The following is an 8,177-nucleotide window of genomic DNA, read 5'->3' as shown; positions in this document are numbered from 1 at the left end:
TCCTTGAGAATAGCACTCTTTTTAATTTTTTAACACACCTATCTCTTTCGTTAGGGCACAAGCCAAAAAGAGGAAGACCAATGGATCAATCCCTGACGCCACTTCTGAGCTTCCAAGGAAAGCTACTCCGACTCAAGAAGATCCGAGTCAAGACGAGCCGACAATTCAAGCGGGCCTTCCTGAGTCGCCCAAAGGATCAACGGATGTCCCTAGATCACCGATCGTAATGGCGACAGCTGATGACCCAGATGCTGTAGTCATTACTGGTTCTGGTTTCTCCAAGCCGGCAGCGACAATCCTCTCCAAACATATAGCATCCCCTTCTCCATCAATTCCCGAGTCTGGGCCTTCCAAGGCGAAACTTTCTGACTATGCAGGTCTGGAGTTTAAAGAACTCTGTTCTAGCTTCGCAAGTTGCCTGGAAGCGAGTTATGAGATGGAAAAGAATCTGCTAAAGATGTTAAATAACAAGCATGAGGTAAACTTTTATACTCTATACTATCTCCATTAACCCCCAATGGGCCGGCTCATCAGTAAAAGGATGAGTCGGGTCTTGATTTCTGTATAATCTTTCTTGAGAATTATACATTAGCCCCCAAGTGTCAGGGGTATTGCCTTGCAATATTGATGAGACTTGTCTTTGTTTTAAATTTTGAACAGGAAAGCCTTGCCCAGACCGAACTGGCCCTGGGCGACTTAAGAAGAAACTTGTCTGATCAACAAGATGCCCGAAGTCAGTCGGAAGACAAATATAAGTTGGCTCTGGTTGAACTGGAAAAGCTCAAAGCCGAGTTAGAAAGAACTCAGGCTGACCAAAGCGCGGCTTTGAAGAGAGCCGAAAAAGCAGAAGCAAAGCTGGCGACTGTCCAACAGGAGCTATCCGGCTTAAAGCGCCATATCTCCAACATGACACAAGCCATCTTTGGTAAGCTTTACCTAACTCTCCAACATTATCCTCTTCCTTGGGCAAATTCCTTAATGTTAACTTACCGGTTATCAAATCCCAGGCTCGAGAGTCGCCAATCTGCAAGACGACTGCGTGTTGATGCTGAAGGCGATCTATACGCTGACGGAACAGCTGTACACAGGCAGTGTGCTGACCGTCAAAGCCGTAATAGGTGCAAAAGAGCCCATCACTTCCATCAAGAAGGTGCTTGGATATCTATCCACACTTCCTCCCCAGATCGGCGAGTTAACCCGGTCAGCCGCCCGGAAGGGTGTCCTGACGGCTCTGAGTCGCTGCTTGGCGTACGCTCCGGAAATTAATTTGGAAGAAGTAGCTGCCGGCTTCCCTCAGCTTAAAGATGACGGCTCGGAGTTCGTGGAAGAAGACTACCAGAAGGTTGTCAAAGATTCTCGGCTGGCCGCAACTCAACTCGCCGCCAGCCTTGACTTAACAAAATATCAGGCGGCTTACGATGGTAAGAATAAGAAAATCAGCCCGCCAACCTTCGTGGTGAGCAACCTAATCCCTCGGCGACCGAAGAACCCCTTCGACTGGGAAGCAGACCTGGCATCCATCTTGACCGATGAAGATGATTTTGCTTCTTTGTCCAAGTGCAATTGGGTCTTGGGCGATTTACAAATCGAAGCCGGTCAAAGCTCGCGCCAGGATTTAGGGAAGTAGACCTTTCTCGAATTTGGCCCATGAACCATGTAATAGTTAATACTATCTTTTGATGACCCCTTCTGCCAAAAAAGACAACCTCATACCGCTTTTGAAGCGGTTTGAAAATTTTGATCCGCCTTTATAAAAATCTTCTGCAATGCTTAACCCGCCAAGGACAGACCTCTGCACATATCATCTGGGAACATAAAAGACACTGCAAGTAGTTTCAAAAAACATGCAGAGGATAGAAAAAACCTCCAAGTTCAAACCTTAACACCAGTAATGCAGGTTTCGTCGGCTCATACGGTCGCGATAGGGGGAGGCGAGTCAGAAATCTCGTGCACCCACCCCTAATGCAGGTTTCGTCGGCTCATACGGTCGCGACAGGGGAGGCGAGTCAGAAAGCTCGTGCACCCACCCTTAATGCAGGTTTCGTCGGCTCATACGGTCGCGACAAGGGGAGGAGAGTCAGAAAGCTCGTGCACCCACCCTTAATGCAGGTTTCGTCGGCTCATACGGTCGCGACAGGGGGAGGCGAGTCAAAAAGCTCGTGCACCCACCCTTAATGCAGGTTTCGTCGGCTCATACGGTCGCGACAGGGGGAGGCGAGTCAGAAAGCTCGTGCACCCACCCTAAATGCAGGTTTCGTCGGCTCATACGGTCGCGACAGGGGGAGGCGAGTCAGAAAGCTCGTGCACCCACCCTAAATGCAGGTTTCGTCGGCTCATACGGTCGCGACAGGGGGAGGCGAGTCAGAAAGCTCGTGCACCCACCCTAAATGCAGGTTTCGTCGGCTCATACGGTTGCGACAGGGGGAGGCGAGTCAAAAAGCTCGTGCACCCACCCTAAATGCAGGTTTCGTCGGCTCATACGGTCGCGACAGGGGGAGGCGAGTCAAAAAGCTCGTGCACCCACCCTAAATGCATGTTCTGTCGGCTCATAAGGTCGCAACAGGATGACACAAATTGCTCTTTTTTAAGGAAGAAGCCCCCAAGTCGGGGAACATTTTATTACTTCATAATGAAACTGAAAAACTTACAAAGCATGGAGTTTTTAAGAACTCAAGTGTAGTAAGGCCGCAAATGGGCAATATTCCAAGGGCGAGTTGACTCAGCCTCCGTAGTCGGTCGATCAGGCCGAAGATCCATCAAGTAGTAAGAGCCATTGCGGAGGTTCTTGCTGACGACGAAAGGCCCTTCCCAAGGGGGCGAGAGCTTGTGCATGCCTGCCCGATCTTGTATCAGACGAAGTACCAAGTCGCCCTCCTGGAAAGCCCGACTCTTAACCCGGCGACTATGATAACGCCGCAGATCTTGCTGATAGATAGTTGAACGAGCCGCCGCTAAGTCACGCGCCTCTTCCAAGGCATCCAAGGAATCCTGACGCGCCAACTCATTATCTTGCTCCACATATGCGGCGACTCTAAGAGAATCATGTCTTATGTCGGTAGGAAGGACAGCTTCTGCTCCATAGACCAAAAAGAAAGGCGTGAACCCCGTGGATCGATTCGGGGTGGTCCGGATGCTCCATAATACCGAAGGTAGTTCCTCAACCCAACACCCTGGAGTTCTTTCCAGGGGAACCATGAGGCGAGGTTTAATTCCTCGTAGGACTTCCTGATTCGCCCGCTCTGCTTGCCCGTTTGACTGCGGGTGAGCAACTTCAGAAATATCAAGCCGGATATGTTCACGGCGACAAAAATCCAGCATCGCTCCTTGGGACAAGTTAGTACCATTGTCCGTGATAATACTATGTGGATATCCAAAACGGAAAATCAGCTTTTTCAGAAATTTGACCGCAGTCTCCGCATCGCAAGCCCCAACAGGTTCCGCCTCAATCCATTTAGTGAACTTATCAACCGCCACCAATAAGTGAGTTTTCTTGTTGGAGGACATCTTAAAGGGACCGACCATGTCCAGCCCCCAGACCGCGAAAGGCCAAGTAATGGGAATCATCCTCAATTCTTGAGCCGGCACATGAGCTTGTCTCCCATATCGTTGGCACCCCTCACACCGCCGTACTATATCTTCTGCATCTGCGTGAGCCATCAACCAGAAGAAACCATGTCGAAAGGCTTTTGATACCAAAGAACGTGACCCGGCGTGATGCCCGCAATCTCCAGAATGGATGTCATTTAGGATTATGCATCCTTCCTCGGAAGAGACGCACTGCTGAAAGACCCCTGAAGCACTTCGTTTATATAGCTCGCCATTAATGATGACCATGGACTTGCTACGCCGAACAATCTGGCGAGCCAACACTTCATCAGTGGGTAACTCGCCTCGAGCGAGATAAGCCAGATAAGGAAGAGCCCAATCCGGAGTGACATGGAGAGCCGCCACAAGCTGAGACTCGGGATCTGGTATCGCCAATTCCTCCTCCGTGGGTACAGTCACAGACGGTTTATGCAAGACATCCAAGAAAACATTAGGGGGGACAGGTTTTCTCTGTGAGCCGAGTCGCGAGAGGGCATCAGCTGCTTCGTTGAGTCGCCGATCAACATGATCAACCTGGTACCCATGAAAATAGCCCGCCACGTCAGATACAGCTCGCCTGTAAGCCACCATCATAGGATCTTGAGAGTCCCAGGTGCCCGAAACCTGTTGCGCCACCAAATCTGAATCCCCAAAGCATCTGACTCGGGTTAGGTTCATCTCTTTTGCCAGTCGCAAACCGTGAAGCAGAGCTTCATATTCTGCCGCATTATTTGTGCAAGGGAACATGAGCCGGAGAACGTAGCAGAACTTATCTCCTTGAGGGGATATCAACACCACACCCGCCCCCGAGCCCTCCAACTACCTGGATCCATCAAAATAAATAGTCCAATAGGTAAGGTCAGGCCGATCTTCCGGAGCCTGAAGCTCCGTCCAATCGTTGACGAAATCAACTAGTGCCTGGGACTTGATGGCCGTGCGGGGGGTATATTGTATGTGATGCGACCCAAGTTCTATTGCCCATTTGGCGATTCGCCCTGTTGCTTCGCGGTTTTGGATGACGTCACCGAGGGGCGCGGAACTGACCACGGTGATCGGGTGTTCCTGGAAATAATGTTTAAGCTTTCGACTCGCCATGAACACCCCATAGACCAGTTTCTGCCAATGTGGGTATCGCTGTTTGGAAAGAGTTAACACCTCACTGATAAAGTACACCGGGCGTTGCACCGGGTATTCCTTTCCTTCCTCCTTTCTTTCGACGACCACAGCCACGCTGACCGCTTTGGAATTCGCGGCGATATACAGGAGCATAGGCTCCTTTTCAGTCGAGGCCGCCAGGACCGGCAGGTTAACCAATTGATGTTTCAAGGCCTGAAATGCCTCGTAAGCCTCCTCTCTCCATACGAATCGGTCGGACTTTCTCAACAATTGATAAAGAGGAATCGCCTTTTCTCCGAGGCGGCTCACGAAACGACTGAGAGCCGCAATACGACCCGCCAATCGCTGAACTTGATTAACATTCGTCGGCTTGCCGAGGGAAGTAACCGCTTCAATTTTGTCCGGGTTAGCCTCGATGCCATGCTCCGATACCAAGAAACCTAGTAGTTTTCCCGCAGGTACGCCGAAAACGCACTTGGTAGGATTTAGCTTCATCTGATATACCCGTAAATTATCAAAGGTTTCCTTAAGGTCTTCCAGAAGTGTCTCCTCCCGGCGGGTCTTGATCACAATGTCGTCAACATAGGCATGGACGTTGCGGCCAATTTGGTTATGAAGACAATTCTGGATGCAGCGTTGGTAAGTCGCCCCTGCGCTCTTGAGCCCGAACGGCATGGACACATAGCAAAAGGCCCCGAAGGGGGTTATGAAGGCGGTCTTCTCCTGATCTTCCACAGCCATTTTGATCTGATGATAACCTGAATAGGCGTCCAAAAAGCACAATCGTTCGCACCCCGCCACCGAGTCAATGATTTGGTCGATGCGGGGAAGAGCGAAAGGATCCTTGGGACAAGCTCTGTTGAGGTCCGTATAGTCAATACACATACGGAACGTGCCATTCTTCTTGAGTACTAACACCGGGTTAGCTAGCCATTTGGGGTGAAAGACTTCCACGATGAACCCGGCAGCTAAAAGACGGGCGACTTCCTCTCCAATCGCCTTCCGTCGCTCCTCGTTAAACCTGCGAAGGTATTGTTGGACAGGTTTGCATTTTGGGTCAATATTAAGATGGTGCTCAGCGAATTCTCTCGGTACACCCGGCATGTCAGAGGGCTTCCATGCGAAGATGTCCCGATTCTCACGGATGAATTCGATGAGCGCGCTTTCCTATTTGGGGTCCAGACCCGTTCCAATGGTAAACTGCTTGGATGAATCGCCAGGGACGAAGTCGACTGTCTTCGTGTCATCCATTGGTTTGAACTTGAGGGGCGACTCGGAATCTGTAGTCGGCTTCTTGAGCGGTGACATGTCTGCCGGGTCAACATTGGCCCGATGGTTTTTGAGCTCTTCCGCCGCGCAGGCGACTTCCGCATAGGCCGCGTCTCCTTCCTCACACTCCTTTGCAATTCTTCTATCTCCGTCAATCGTGATGGGCCCTTTAGGACCAGGCATTTTGATCTTGAGGTAGACGTAGCACGGGCGGGCCATGAAGCGAGCGTAAGCCGGTCGCCCGAACAGCGCATGGTACGGGCTCTTTAGCTTGACCACCTCGAAGACCAGAGACTCCGACCTGTAATTCTGCGCAGTTCCAAACGCTACTGAGAGCCTGACCCGGCCTATGGGATAAGCCGATTTGCCCGGGACGATGCCGTGGAAGACCATGGTTGAAGGCATCAAGTCTTTCTCTAATAGATTCATCCTCCGGAAGGTGTCGAAGTATAGGATATTAATGCTGCTGCCGCCATCCATTAGTACTTTCGATAGAGTGTAGCCCCCCACTTGGGGAGCCACGACTAATGCCAGGTCACCCGGGTTATCTATCCTCGGCGGGTGATCCTCTCTGCTCCATGTTATGGTCTGTTCGGACCAGTGGAGATATCTGGGAACTGCCGGCTCAATTACGCTGTACGCCCGGTGATTTACCTTTTTATCACGCCTGCAAGCATTAGTGGTGAAAACATGGTACTGCCCATTACTTAGCTGTTTAGGATTGTTGCGGAAGCCCCCATGGTCATCCTGGTCCTGCGGAGCCCCCTGTGGGGGCGGCTGCTGGAAAACTCTCGGCGAGTTGTACCGCCGTTGGTGGTGCACCGGGTACTGGCCGCCGCCTGGCTGCGGGCCCCCCTGTGCCTCTTGTTCGGGAAAACCGCCGAAGGGGTTGTGCCTTTGATTGGGCGCGGCGAGTTGGTCCTGGCGACGGTTCGGATCTTCGCTTTGGCTCTTCTTGATTGCCTCGGCCCGAAATTCTCGCATCACGAAACAGTTCTCCCAAGAGTGGCCCGCCGGGCCGTCGGCCGTGGCGTGGTGCGGGCAAGGGCCTTTGAGTAGCTCTTCGTAATTACGCGGCATTTTCCCACTGAAGCCTCGATTCTTCTTTTTGCCGTCATTGGCGTTGGTGTTGGCAACCAGATCCAAGGGCTCCTCCTGTGGCCTACGCTTGCCGTTGGTCCCCTGGTTGTGACGATTGCGGCCTTGGAGGCGGGTGTGGTTTTTGGTTGAATCGCCCTTCTTGGGCGAGTTACCCTTACCATCCTCGCCGGGATCCTTGGTATCATCGGCCTCGGCGTACCTAGTGAGGGTATCCATCAGCTCGCCCATATCCTGAACTTTCCGTTTGAGTCGCCCCAATTTCTGGACCAGCGATTCATAGTGGCAGTTGTGCTCGAGGATAAGCACAGCTTGCGCTGCCGTGATGCCATCCGATGAATGGATAATTTCCGCGACTCGCCGCGACCAATGGTGCGCCGACTCATCCGGGCGTTGTACGCAGTGTTGCAAGTCGACGATCGTCATCGGCCGTTTACAGGTTCCCCGGAAGTTTTTGATGAAACGCTCCTTCAGCTCGGCCCAGGACTGGATAGAATTGGGGGGTAAGTTTTTCAACCAAGTGCGCGCCGATCCCTCGAGCATCATGGTGAAATATCTGGCGCAAACCGCCTCGTTTACGTCGAGCATGTCCATGGCGATCTCATAGCCCTCGACCCAAGATGTTGGTTCGAGATCTGGTGTGTAATTAGGCACCTTTCTTGGTCCTTTGAAATCCTTGGGCATTCTTTCGTTTCGAAGGGCCAGGGACAAGCAGGGCACCCCAACTCGCCCTCCGGTCCCCGCGGGAGGAGTCTGAGCCTCTTGAATGTTGGGTGGACCTCTGCCCGGCGGGTTCCGCTCGGGCGGGTTGTCCTGCGGGAAGTGTCGCGGGGCACTGTTTACGGCTGGCTGATCCTCCGGCCTACTCCTGGTATAGCTCGCCTGGGGGTGGAGTGCAATCGCTCGGGGCTGTGTGAGAACTGCGCGTTTTGGACCACCGCCGTTTTCAACATCTCGATGGCGTTCCTTGCTTCGATCTCAGCTGGGGTGTTGCTGTGGATCGGAAGAGACTCCAGATGGCGAGTTGCGGCAAGCACGTTATCCACCGGGTTAGAGAAGTGGCCTCGAGGGGTACGGAAACGAGGAATTTGACCCTCAGTCGGCTGAAT

This window comes from Hordeum vulgare, chromosome 3H (assembly GCF_904849725.1).
Source record: "Hordeum vulgare subsp. vulgare chromosome 3H, MorexV3_pseudomolecules_assembly, whole genome shotgun sequence".
Classification (NCBI taxonomy): domain Eukaryota; kingdom Viridiplantae; phylum Streptophyta; class Magnoliopsida; order Poales; family Poaceae; genus Hordeum; species Hordeum vulgare.
This window is presented reverse-complemented; position numbering follows the sequence as displayed.